This window comes from Hetaerina americana, unplaced genomic scaffold (assembly GCF_022747635.1).
Source record: "Hetaerina americana unplaced genomic scaffold, ioHetAmer1.1.p SCAF_2, whole genome shotgun sequence".
NCBI classification, from domain to species: domain Eukaryota; kingdom Metazoa; phylum Arthropoda; class Insecta; order Odonata; family Calopterygidae; genus Hetaerina; species Hetaerina americana.
The window spans coordinates 36,962,146-36,976,373 of NW_027286763.1; the positions used below are offsets into that span (position 1 = coordinate 36,962,146).

A 14,228-nucleotide genomic window follows, 5' to 3' on the forward strand; every position below is an offset into this window, starting at 1 on the left:
CGAATTGTAATGGCATCGTGAGCTCCGGTTGTGAATCATTCTAGTGCTGTGTAGTGAAACTTGTATGTGACATACCATTGTGGTCTCCTCAAGATGAAAACTGCGTAACCTAAGTGTTGGGGGAGGCTGCCTTTTATTCATTATTGGTGAGTTTTGTTCATCACTTTTTACTATAGTGCGAGCAATTTTTGTGCCGTAATATTATTTTTCCCGACGGATTTTTCTCATTAACCTTTCTGAAGAGCAAGCATTTTTAATGAAATCCCTATTCAATCAAGCGTACCGGAATCATAAATTTATGGTGGTCCCTTAATATAAGATGAGAGATTTTATTTGCCAAATATTATGTATTTTTAATGGATTGAAGGAACATGGGGAGACCCCCGTGCTTGCTTCTGGGCTTAGTATACAGCAGCGCGCAAATGTTGTTTTGGTCCGCTTATGTGAACGCTTGTTCCTTTGGCGCCCAGCTTCTTTTTAATACCGTTTTGACCTTCTAGTGTTGTTAAGTGTTCCCACTCCTCCTATTTGTTCGTTGGCATTTTCTGGGGGTGTTCTATCTCACTTGGTGTTGTTTTGGTGACAGGGTTTGGAAATAGCTGAAATATGACAATGTTATTCATTTGATTGGGAATTAAGTCTGGTTGGCCCTAAGTGCGTGTTATTCCCCCTTTAGAAATCTTTATCATTATTTTAGTGCGGACTTAATGAAAACTGTTTACCTTGTGTTGGGGTTCGGGCTGTTATTACACCTGTGGCCTTCTTCAGTAACAGTTCCATTAAAGATTGCTATGCTGCGCACGTTGCAGGATCGATTCATGTTGATTGCAGCACGAATCGGAGCACGAAAACAATTACAAGAATTTCGGGCGACAGATATGCGTGATTAAGCCTCGTTATGGATCCTATTTCAGTTCAGGGTGTCAGGGTCAAGGTCGGGTTTGTTTCCGTCGAGAGAAGGAAACAGATCTTTGATTCACCTGTCTGAAACGGAAACTTTAAATATAGCGGGTACATGCCTAAACTCTCAACTCAGTCGATGTGATGTTTTCATCTGGAAGTGAATTTCTGCAGTTTAAATTGGATGTCACTCAGGCGCGTTGTCGTGGAATATTTTTAGATCGCGTCTATAAGAGTTACTTCGTGGTACGATGCTGAGGGGGGTGGTGAGGCATCAGAAACCAACCATGTGAATTAACAAATAGGACAATTTGCTGTCACAGCTCAAACTGCACAATGATAGCAAGCGGTGCTAAGGCATGGTGTCCTTTCCCCAAAGCTACAACATATTTTACGAGTTCTTGTGGTCATCTTAAAGAGATTCGTTCAGACCGTATGACGAAACTTATGACTAGTTCTCGAACGTGTAGTGGAGCAAGAAGTAGGAGATCAAGGTTTTTCTGGTTTTAAAACAATAGTTAATTGATTATTTGTCGAAATTAGATTTTCACTGAGTGAATGAGTGCTATTTAAATCATTTTACATCGTACTGTGAAACGCTTGTTGATAATTAAAATGAGCATTTCTGTAAAATAGCTTATTGATTTCGTACAAAAATACGGACTATCTTTGAGTATAGGACAGTTTTATTTACGCTCCAATGACTAAAGTTTACATCAAAAGATTGATAAGTGTTATAAGTTAGTGTTTATAAGCACTTACCTCTTCTTCGCAATGAGGATTTCCTCCGCGTACTGGTTTTGTCAATAAATTAGGTTTTGTTGCAACTGACGGGGATTTTAAAGATAATTAGAAAAGTATACGAAAGACATATATATTTATATTTCCAGTTAATGCTTTTTGAAAATTTTCAATGAAGTTTTGCCTAAAGTTTAAAAAAATATATTTTGGACACATCTATGGCCTGGCCAGGAATCTCCTTTCTTGAACGCAACTCAACTGTCCTAGAGAAAGGATTTTTGGAGAATATGCGTATACTAACCTTATATTTAGAGCATTGCAAAAATCAAGTGCATTCCTCGTTAATTCTTCCAATAGTACCTTTTACCTGGAAATAACCTTTTTTAGCTTTTTCGTTGCATCGGTAGCGTCCGTAATCCCTTCATAGAGCAATTAAAATATTATGTTGCTTTGGTAAGGGCGTTTTCAAGGAATCTAAGGAAGGGAGGAGGAGTGAAAGGAAAATAAAAATGAAGCGTAAAGCCTGCTCCACCGAGTCGCGACAGGAATCCTTGGAACCAGCCGGTCACCAAACCACCTGGGTCCAGCTAACTAACACATACGAAAATCCTCCTTTTCGCAAATATTCTCTTTGTGAAAAGTTGCCGCCCCATTCTAAGAATATGCACCCTGCCACTGTTTGTGAGCCTGCCCACCTCATGTCTTTCCCTGAGGCAATTACCGTATTAGTTTCTCGTCGCCGACCCTGCTTCCGCCCGCTTTTACGTAGCACAATTCTCGTGCTCACCTACCGTCTGATTCCTTAGTTCACGTCAGTTGTGCAAATTGCAAAGAATAAGAATAATCCTTTCAGCAACAGAAGAAAATCTCTGTTGATTTGCCGAACGAAAATTTTTAAAAATATTAAGTTTTGTGCCATGGAGCATGTCAGCGGTGATGATACAACTTACTGATCGCTGATTAATGTAATGTGCAATAAATAGCATTTCAAAGGTAGGAGGTGAAAGTATGGTTCCGTTATTGATTCTTTCTTTCACTGTAGGGTGAGAACACTGGCAGCGGAAAAGAATGACAGGAATTATATGCACGTGATTATAGGGGCAAAATCTAAATTATTTAAGTCATATTTGGTTTTTCGAAAAAGTGAAATTGTGCCCCTTCGTATGGTTTTGTACTTTTATTAAGCCATTGCAACTGTACATAAATAGGTTCATATGCGTATTTGGTCGATATTCTCAATAATAGTCGTTCCCATTCAGGCGTATTCAATATAATTCTCGTATATCTGTGAAAGAAGTGGAGTGTAAGCCCATTATGACTCGTATCGTTGGACTATTCTGAAGAAATTAATCGACTGAACTTTTTTCAAATTGAACATTGTTAAGTCCTTCTGACATGAAATTTATCCGTTTTGGTTCTACTAGGCACGCTGATTAATAAATTCGGTAGGGGGTTAGTCAACGCCACGTTCTTTAAAATATTCATCAGTAAACTAATGACGGGCTAGGTGTTCATACTAGCTAGCTCCTGTGAGCCATGCGTGTAATTTTCTGTTTGGCTTTGAGGCTGCGTCCAATACGAGTGGAGGTTATTGGCAAAGGACTGCATCTATGCCATTTGTTCGAGAACTCTTCGGTCATAATTGAAATTATTATCGTGAAAATCTCTCCAACTATTCCAACGGTAGGATTGATACGCATGGGTTTATAAGGCTAAAATGCCTCGTGTAAAGTTTCCATTTAGCAATTTTTAGTATCGTAAAATCATTTTGTGATTACTAGCCTTACATCAAATTACAATCTATTAACACGAAGATATATTTCATACGAGATTCATCGTCATGTATACGCAAGTTTTTACTGTACATCCTTAGATGTTTATTAAGGATTAAAGAAAAGCAATTTTAATTCAATTAAAAGATCTTAATTCTTAATTATCGGTGTTCACTAAATTCTAGATTATGGTGGTGAGGCGAAAGAGGAGGCCGATGACAAACAATCAAAATTGACGTTTTAATAATTTAGTTGCACACAACGTAGCAATTAACTTCCCGATCATTGGAGTTTCTGGGCTGGGTGGAATTAAAAAATAAATTCCTTTCGTGTTGGTAGATTTCGAATACATTATAAATTTTTAAAAATTATATCCACAAATATATCAATTTAATTCATTCAGCTTTCAAAATGCTTGACAAATTATATGTCAATAATATTGAAATTGCCAACATTGTTTTGGTTGTCTCCTTCAGTGAAGTGGTGGGAATCCGCCGGGGCTTGGTAAAATAACTAATAAATACGAGATAAGTTTTTTTTAATATCCATAATATTTTTATGTATTACGAGCTCTAGGTGTCATTCAGTCCTCTCTGTAAGGCACTGGGCCTGTTGGCAACTGGGCCAGCGAATGACTTCAGGGGGTTTTTGACATGTACTTGTAACTTTTATAAACTTTCTCCCGTTGTTGCAATCAGTTTTGTGCCTGGAGTTCGGCGATCGTCACAATCGAGCGCAGAGAAAAATATTTTTTAAGATGCTCATGGAGGTGTTATGAATTTTAAAATAATGCGAGTTGTGAAAGAATTGCAACGAAACAACTGAGAGTATTTGATACAATGAATTTTATTAATTTTTAAATCGTTGTTATGAACTAGAATCATTCATAAATAATATTTTCCGGCGAAATGCGTGCACATTTTCTGTGAGCTCTCAGATACTGCTTCACTTCGCGGCCATTCTTGAGATTCCATTCGAAGTGCGCATCCCTCTCCACACAAAAAAAAACTTTTGGAATGCGACTAGTAGTTATCGGTGGACTGTAATTGAGGTTTAATTCGATATTTCAATCGTATTTCCACGAGTGTGTTACTTTTTATTTCTCGAATTCCAGAGATCATATTTGCTAAAAAAAAATGGAGTGAAATATCCAAACAATTTTACCATAGGACTATTGAATGGTCTGTAAATTCCATTTCAAGTGGAGAAGGCAATACATGGAATTACTTATTTTCCGTACACGTTGACAGAAATATGACATACTGGACTTTTTTGCCCACGTTTTGAGTTTAACTGGTGATTGAGCGAGTGGCAATAAATTCCGCTGAAAACCCATTTCTCAAGCAGATTCGTAAGTTCGAGTTTCATTAAGATTCCTTCTAAAAATGTTTCAAATAACGCATTGGTATCAAAAGAGATGGAACATAATAGGTCGATTATTAGTTGCTTTCTATAGTTGTGATTTTTCTATAATTAGATAATCCTCGTCCCCCCAATCTAGTGTACATTCGCAAAAATAAAAAGGAAGCAAATAGTAATAGAAAAAGAGCTAAATTGAATGTATTCGTGTTCAGATTTATAGAAAGAATAAGTTACTGCGCTAAAATAATAGTTATTACCTCGCGGGATTCTAATCCCCAGCAGACTCTAACATAAGGGCAGTTTTGGTTAAAACGTTGTCATTCCATTAGGCAACGTAAGTAATTCATTTAAAGGTACGCCGTCTGTCTTTGGGTGAAATTTGTTGACCAGGCCTGCATACTCGGCAGCTGACTCATAGCACGATGAACACGGTAATTTCTGGGTATTCCATAGGTACCAAGGAGTGAGAGGAAGAGTTGGAATATTTTAAAGTCAGCCAAAATAGAGCAGAAAGAAGTTCAGTGAAACAATTTTTCTCTTGCGTTTATAACTCTTAACTCATTGGATGCTCGAAATACATTTTTAGCCCGATAGGACCTCTACCAGTTCATAATTGTAGTCTCTCTTCGGTGTTTATTTTTTAGGACATACTTACGCATCTACATTCGTACTTTATTTGGATAATTACTCTGTCATACTATAGATTTTGTGCGGACATTGCGATAGTCGAAGGAGTTAATTGTGGCAATATGATTGTTGTGCAAACTACGTCGAATATTGTGAAGTAAATATGAAGACGTGGTATTGTAAAGAGTAGACTAATGACTAACCAAAAAGAAGGGAATTTGCGATGTGTTTTCGAAATATCCATAGTTTAAATTTTTCAATGTTTATGAGTTAACATTCGACGAGCAAGCCCATGATAAATCTGATTGCATTAGTTGAAAACCGCCCAAATAGTCAGTTCAGGCTTGTTGAATTTGTGGAAAAGTATTGGTAATATACCGCGCCACAGTTTAATTCCAAGTTGAAAATGACTTTTAAAACCATATCCAACATCTAATGAAATGTTGTGTGGGAAATTAAAAGTCACTGTTAGTTTTAACTTGCTCATGGAAGTAGAATTAACGCCTGTAGTTTAGAGTTCATAAAATAGCGTCCTTTCGAAAAAAACAAAGGAAAGAGTAATGATTCTCAAGGTTTAGTATTTAAAAAGATATGCTCGTTAATAAAAATCAAAAATGTTTTATAGGGATACGGCATGTATGCGAAAATGTTAATCTTAATAATTGATCTCGGTGGCTAAACTTGTATTCTCGGCCAGAGATATCTGTGTGGTGTGTGTGCATCCATGGCGATAGAATACACCAAATATTTCGACATTGAGGTTCAATCGAAATAAATATCGAGATAAAGAGAGTAAGGGGAAGGTGTATTTATTGTCAGTTATGATGAATTGCAGGCTGCCGACCACCTGGAAATCGTCATGACATAAATTTGTCAAAGCATAGGTTAAGAAAATGCAATTTCTTCCAATCACATCGCAATGCTGGTTAATGGATACGCTTGCGGCATTCACTCGCCACTGAGTGAGCTCGGATGCTCGGAATTGGATGAGAATGTTATGACTCAGTCTTTCCGTAGGTGGCTGCTCAATTTTGAGAACCGTGGAACAAATGTAATTGTGTATCCGTAAATTTCGGTGGTCCATCCGTTATTTTTGTCCAAATGAATGGCTGAACATAATTAGTTTTAATTTCCTGTCGTGAAGGAATCGTGAAGTTTACTTTCAAAGGTTCTAAGAAATACTGTTTCGAATTGGTTAATTCATATCGACTCTTTTTTTTCTTATTTTTTTCGGGAGCGAATGCGCCCATCCAGAAAATTGGCGGCGACAGCGATGGCACCACGATAGCGCAACGGTCTGCCGAAGATTATAATCTCATTTTTAACGTTTAATTTCTCTCAAATTGAGTTATCATCTCACATCTTTCGACTCGGCTGCCACATACGTAAACTCTTAGGCCCATTTAGTCCACATGTGGTAGCGATTCCGAGAAGTTATTGGCGTGTAAGATATGCGATATTCATTTCAGTGTTAAAGCTCTTTCAACAGGTATTTTAAAAGTTTCGGTATTTTCTTGGCTTTTCATGGAAGAGTGTTCTTGGAAATGAGCGTTAGAGTTGTCTCGCTTGATTCAGTAATGCTCGCTGGGAAATAAATATATGTGTGTGTGTGTATATATATATATATATATATATATATATATATATATATATATATAAACTATTCCATGCTAGGATATCTTGCGATAAGTTGCATAGATAATCGCGGAAACTTGGTCGGACGCAAGGGCTGTTTCGTATTTTTCGCCGAAGAGTTAACTATTCGTTACGATACCAATGTAAGCCTCCGTTCACCGTCTGCATCGTCTTATTTTATCTCTTAATTGGAAACTTCTGATCCTGGTCCGTTCTTACGTCAACTGTGGTCGTCCCTGTATTGTCCATTCGTGTGCACCTGACTACCACTCTGCACCACTTGGTTCATGTTGCATCAACTTACTAGAGAGTAATGCCCAGGCTGAAACGTTGTGAAGGATTAATGCTTACTAAATTTTAGGAAAGCCATGCATTTTTACATCCATTTCAAAGATAATGTGCTATTTACAACGATTAAAAACTCTCCTTTGTGTAAATGCTGTAAAGTTGAGCAGTATTAAACTTTGAAAAACGTAAATGAATATGAATCCACTGATTATTGTTCGCGCATATCGTGTTACTGCCTTGTAAAAAAAATAAAAAATAATTAGTTCTACTTAAATGCATGCTCCTCCACTAACCTTATGTGTTTTGTTATAATAACCCATTCTTTCCGAATGACCTCATTCGTGTTCTGTTCATCTGTTTTTAAGTTTCCCTTTCAGTCCCTCTTCCCTCCCGGCGGGGGGAAATTCCTGCTACCTGCAACGTTGGGTCGAATTCCCTTCCTTTTACTGTCTCTTTGGGGGGTTGAGTGTTTTGTGGTGCATTTTCATGTGGTAGTGATGTTTCACATTCTTGCTTGTTGTGTCCTGGCTTGCGTGTTTTAGGATGGCTTTCGTGCTGTATCCTGGGGTGCAGTTTTTTGTTGTTTGGCGGTGTATGTGTTTGCATGAGTATTGGATGGAGGGAGTTTTGCATGAGTGTGTGCGCTGCTGGGGTGTAATTTTCCGTGTTGTTTTTTGCATGTGGTATTTTTCGTTTTTACGGTTGGTGACCTAACACCCCCCGCCACACGCCCTTGCGGCGGCTTGCGGGGTATTATGTAGATGTAGATGTAGATGTAGTTTATCTCCCCACCAGGAAAACCACTGTTTTAGCCCCTCAGTAATGTCAAGTGTATATCTACACATGAATATTATTTCAAGGACATGGCCATTTAATTAAATGTTTTATGAAGGTAATATTTTCGATAACTAGGTGTATTTATTTCCATTATTACGTTGACATCACAGTCACTTCTGAAATGATATCTAGATAAGCCATTTTTGGAGTGTAGCTATAATTGAGAAGGGGAAGCAGCATATTTTGAATATCAAAGACCTTAAGAGGTATGGCAGCCTTTGTGCTGATTGGGAAGACCGCCATAGTTCGTGTTGTTCTCCCATAGCTCTAACTTAAAACTTAGGAAGCTTTCGGTTCAAATTTCATACGGAGTGTTTGCCTCTTGCGGTTGTGAAACGTGGGTTATATCGCCTGCAGATAGGAGTTGGGAAGTTGTAGAGGATTGGTACCACAGGATAACGCCGAATTGGACCGGAAAAACATCCTCTCGAGATTCTATAGTTCAGAGGGGGCAGGGGAGTCACTTGGTATAGCTAAGTCACTCTGATAGATCAGTGCTATTCCCCGATGCAAATTAATAATCAAACGGTTGGTATTATTTTTTCAAGTTTAATGGAAAGGTTCCATGGAGAAAAATACGACTGAAGCTTTCCAATACATACGTTTTGACTTTTGGGTTTGGCAATGATGTACGCGATAATTGTGATCCAGATGGTATATAAAACATTATTGAAAGGAAAGCTACAGTCGTGTTATTATATTAAATAAATTTTGAAACATTCAAGGAATATCGTGGGAGACTGTTTTTAAAATTATTAGGTATGCATAAAAAATCGTGGATAAGGTGTATGTTATGTTATCCTATTTTAAAGTGGGTCGGATTATTATCGATTTTTCCGTTTATTCCTTGCCTTGATTCATCATATTGCTTTCTTACGAACGCAAATTCGTATTCAAATAACTTCCGTTTATTTGGTTGCTTAAGATTTGTTAAAGTCGGTGTTCCCCTTCAAAAGATATCTTCCAACGAAAATTCGATTTCTTTCTGAGGATGTCGCCATTACATTCAAGCTATCGGAGTCTGCTGAGCCGGTTACACTGAGATCGAGAAACCTCAGAGGCGCCTCCTGGCCTCCAGGGACCAGGTAGCGCGAGTGGGCGGCACAACGGAGCCCACTCTTTGAGATCGTCGTTCGAAGGAAAAGGCGTTGCGCATCAGAGTATTCGGTCGACCAACTGTAAATTTAGTTCATGGATTATAAATGACTCTCATATTCAATAACTTCGTTCGGGTCACTTTCCAATAAAAGTAGTGTCATATCAAGTGGTCCATTTATTTACTAAAATTAATGAACTCTTTTGTTAATGTTACTGGCTACCGTAGGAGAATGGCCGATGCACTTTAAAACTAATTGTATTAATGTAGTAGTTCGGAGATATTAAATAATATTTTTGCGCTTGGCAGTTAAAAAGCGTCGATCAAGTTTTGTAAACTTAGTTATGCATGTACCTCTTCACTTTTATTGACTTGACTAATTTCATTTTACCCCTTTGCCATTCACTTAATATTTAATGACGCCATTATTTTATTATTGCCTCCTGGAAATGTTTTTATGGCTTCTGGAGGTTTACGAGGTTTCTTTTAACTTTTCTTGCTTTTCTTAAGTGTTCGCGGTTAATGGCCAACAGTTTTCACGGCCGAAGATATTCGTATGAATGTATGATGGGTAGGTTGTGACATATACATAGATGAAAAAAGTATGGATGTAAAATCAATGCCATAGTACGAAAATGGTTGAAATTTTTTTCATCATGAAATTACCATTCATCATTAGAAGCTCATTCAAGCCTCATAGCTTGAAACACGATTCAAGCTTATAGCTTAGTTTCTTGCCATTGCATGGTGAAGTATCCACTGGCTGGACTATCTACACTACCTGTTTAAACAAGGCATGAGATTGATCATTTCCCAGTGTAAATCCATCGTTTGGGCGTGACAGAGTGTCATCTTGATGTAAGGATTTCTCTAAACAAATTAAGTGCTAACAGGCAATGCAATTGAGAATCGTTCGAATAGTCAACACCCGTAATGCAACTATTTTTTATGAATCCTCAAGTATCATGAGAAACTACTTAATAAAATATTTAAGTTACTACACCTCCATAAAATAAGTATTTTTACCAAGACATTTGAAACCGGTTTCGGGGACTCAATTTAATAATAATAATAATGATCTAAATATCTTTGCTGTGTAACCATTCTAAAAATCTCTTTAATCATCTCCACCCGTAAAACTATTCCAGGTACGCTTCAAAAAGCATTTTTTCCTTCTTTCATGTAAATTAACGTAGTCTGATTGGTTTAACATTGCTGTCACACTCGCGTCCCATTTTCGCCCAACGTCGATCTTACGTTCTATCTAATTTGGATCCCAGGTTCAGACTCCTAATTCGGTAATCGGTACGACAAGAGGCTTGTTATTAATTTCTTCGTTTCGAATGCACCTTTTCCTGACGATTAATGTTTTACATACACTACAATTATGATAACGTGACCGATTTACTGGGAAATTAATTCCCATGTAGATTCGTTGATCCGGATGATGGAATCGGTTGAAACGGTAATTTGCTGTTTCGACGTCGGTGATTGAAACCAGATCAGCGGTCAGCACATTTTTTTCCATCCGAAGGGCATGGGTGCATGTGACGGGTAAGTTTATAAATTTAGCACATTTGTACAGTGAATGGGCGCATCTGCCGATGAATTTAAACGCCATGAGTATTTGGAAGGATCGTGGCTCGTGTGGCGACAACCAGCACTGGTCCAAGGGGCGCATAGTTAAGCGCCTTACCCATCCGGGCACGAAGCACCCTCCACATAACCTCTCAGTTTAGCTTGCAGTACTCGCTGCCTCCCTTTCTCTCTCTCGCCCCCCCCATTTACACCGGGCGTCAACCCCGATCCCCGGCGTGGGAGGCCGACGTTCTTTGAGCCAACCCGATACCCTATGGGGGTCGCCGCGGGATTTATGTGGGAGATGGTATCCGTCCCCCCCCCAATCCAAACCGTCCCTATTTTGGCTTCCTCAGTGTCCTATCTCTCTGTCGAGGGGGACGTGTGTGCAACCGGGGATGGGTGGTCCGACCGATGGGTGTGGGTTTCAATTGGAAGCGTGCGTCGCGCAAGGGAGAGAGACGCCAGGGTATCGGTCTCGGGGCACTCGTGCCCCTTTTTGTTCCCCGAATGCCATCCGCACTATCGGGTGTCACCAGGGCCAAGCATCCGGAAAGAGGTGTCGTTTAACGGATCTGTACAGGAACTACTACTGTTTTAGGGATGCTCGTCAGCTTTTACTTAAGTATTCTTCGGGAGGTTTTCCTGGTGTGCGCGTAAAAAGTGACCATAATGTGTGAGGTTAAGCTCTTGTACGAGAAACCGTTCTTCGGGAACGGAGTTGGATAATTTTATTTCCCTAATGGTCATGTTACATGGTTTTGGGCCCTATGGGTTTCAGTGATTCATTACCTTAGGGAAATAAATCTATAATATATTAATGAATGTTGGGAAAGCACCGAGATACCACTCACTCTTTGGCCCTCCACGTGAAAAGCTAGCCAGCCCAACCCCTCGCTAATTCGAGTTCTACGTCTCCTAATAAGAATATTTCTGGCGCTGGAAAATTATAGCTTCGACCGTAGTAATTACTAAAATAATTTTTCAGGAAAAGAGTGGCGATTCCTGACAATGGATACGTATTAAAACAATCCATATGAGTAATATCGTGGGTGTGTTTTATCCTCTTTCTCCTCATTGTGAACTACGGGTCTGAAGCCGTGCCTAAGCATCTGTTCTCTATTAAAAAACCGAATGTGAGTTCTGTGAGTGTTACTGATTCCAGTTAGTTATAACAATTCTTATAACATTTTATTACTCCCTCCTCCACAGTAAGCTAAATGGCAATATTGCTGGTCATGTGCAACTCAAATCGGCATTTTTGGAAGGGTCAGGTGGGGCTGAGCCCCTGAGTAGTTTCCCTTCTCTCTCAGGCTGAATGGATGACAGGAGGCACGCCCCTCCTGCCCCGGTTGTGTGCTCACACGCGCCATAGTCTCGGGGTGAGGTTAGTATGTGACCACCCCAAACAAACCCTCGGCATTGCAAACAAAACGGTGGTCATCCACTCGTAATTGGTTTTCTAAAGCAAACCACTACACGTGGATTTTTGTCGGTGGTGTTCCGACGGCTACATGTTTTTTTAAAGAATTTATGAATTAAGTTTATGAAGCGTTCGGAAAAGAATGGCAGTGTGTATCGACATGCCTATATCGAAATGTCGGATTGTTTAATCTTGGTTATTATGTAATACCGAGTTTTGTCAGGCAGAACAAAGGCGTAGATTTATTGGCGCAGGAATATGCGTGTCCATTTTTAACCTGGAGATTCGGTCTACCGATTTACATGTAGATGTTTAAACATTCTGTTTGTTTTAAAAGTAATCTTTACTGCCGTTTTATTTCGTATATCCTCGGTCTGGCTTGTTCCTTTTGCGACTGGAGGAGATTCCCTCTAGCTCTTCTTTATCGCTTTGCCTATTCTTAAAATGTTTGTAAATGTAGGAAATGTATTTTACTTTGTATAATTTATAAATTTGCCCTAGTATCCATTTAGGCGTTACTAATGTGGAGTAACTTCTTTTTTCAGTTCATTTACGTGCCGCCTGATAAGTGAAATAATGGTTCTTTAAAGCTGGTTCATATATTCTTTTGATGTATTTTGTTGGTTTTGGAGGATTGGAGTGCAAGTCCAAGATAGGTGTACGTACAAATCTAGGTGACAATACTTTTAGGCCTCCAGTCGGTACTAATCTTGTACTCATAGTTTTGCCTTAATTTCGGCACTGATGAGATCATGCTTCCATCAGTAATCTAACAGGGAGAATGGAGCTCGTTTACTAAGCGGGTATTACGGTTTTTGTTGGCCATATTTTTAAAATGTGAAGGAAGAGGCTAATGCTCCACCATGGCTGTTTTCGTGTAAATCCGTTTATTGGCCTACTGTCATTGCTCTCTCTAAGATTTCTTCCGGTTATACCTGATGATTGAGTTTCTGCTGCGGTGTGTGACTGGTGAATTCTTCTTCTGTTTCAGCTCACTTTTGCAAAGAATATTTATTGCAGTAGCATACCGAGTTATGGTAGTACCATGTCACTGAGTGTGCCGAGCCAGTGTGTATTGCCATGGCACTACACACTGCTGTGCTCCTAACCTCCAACTAAAACGACAAAAATATCTTTCAACCTCACGAAATAAGACAATTAATTAATTTTTTAGCCCTGCATACTTTCTACCTCACGTAATTCCGCCCAAAATGCTTTTTCTTTTCCTCCCTATACCTCGCTTACCCGGCATATATCCCTCTGTCATCGTCTTAAGAATCCAATTGCATTGGGTCTAAGTATCTCCTCCATTCACACGTGTGTTTTTTAAATTTCTCTCAACAGCCCTCTCTCTCTCTTCCATTGCCAAGAATAGAACTTCGGTTGTATTCCTTACCGTGCATTTTATTTTCTTCGTTTTTACAAACTATTTGTGAGAGTAATACACCCCGTCCTAACTCCTCTAATACGTCTATTTCATTTCATTCTTCAATTAAAGGAAAGTTTTAATTTTGAATGCAATTATTAATTTTTAATTGGACAAAATCAACGTTCGATAACTTCCCCAGAAAGTATTCGGTGACACTGTAGCTTTGGGATATCAGTGAGATCGTAAATAGGGGTTCGTATTACTACTAAACATTTTCATGGTATCAAGAAGTAGGAACAGTTTTCAAAGGAATATATTAATTCAATGTGTTCAATGAGCAATACGTCATCGAGTAAGTTGGAAGAAGACGTCTAATTATAAGATATTTATTTCGGTGACATACTGCCCGCATTCCAGAAGAGTCGCCCATAAAACCGTACCGTATTAAGTACGGGTCAGACGATGCGACTTTTATTCAGATATGTCCATAAAGTTTCGCCCTCGAAGTCGCTCGTAAGATTTTTTGGATGATATGGGGAGGAACTAAAAAAGGTTTATTCATGCCAAAGGAGAGCACGATGCTGCTGACCTACAGAGAAA

General features: G+C 39.0%; 1 protein-coding gene across 2 annotated transcripts in view; it reads left to right on the top strand.

Annotated features, from left to right (window-relative positions):
- Positions 1-14,228, top strand: part of LOC139687912 (interference hedgehog-like) — a 92,287-nt gene continuing 78,059 nt past the window's right edge. For both annotated transcript variants that reach the window (XM_071585252.1, XM_071585254.1), the window contains exon 1: positions 1-146. The gene's annotated coding sequence lies outside the window, so the exon portion shown is untranslated. The remainder of the gene's footprint in view (positions 147-14,228) is intronic.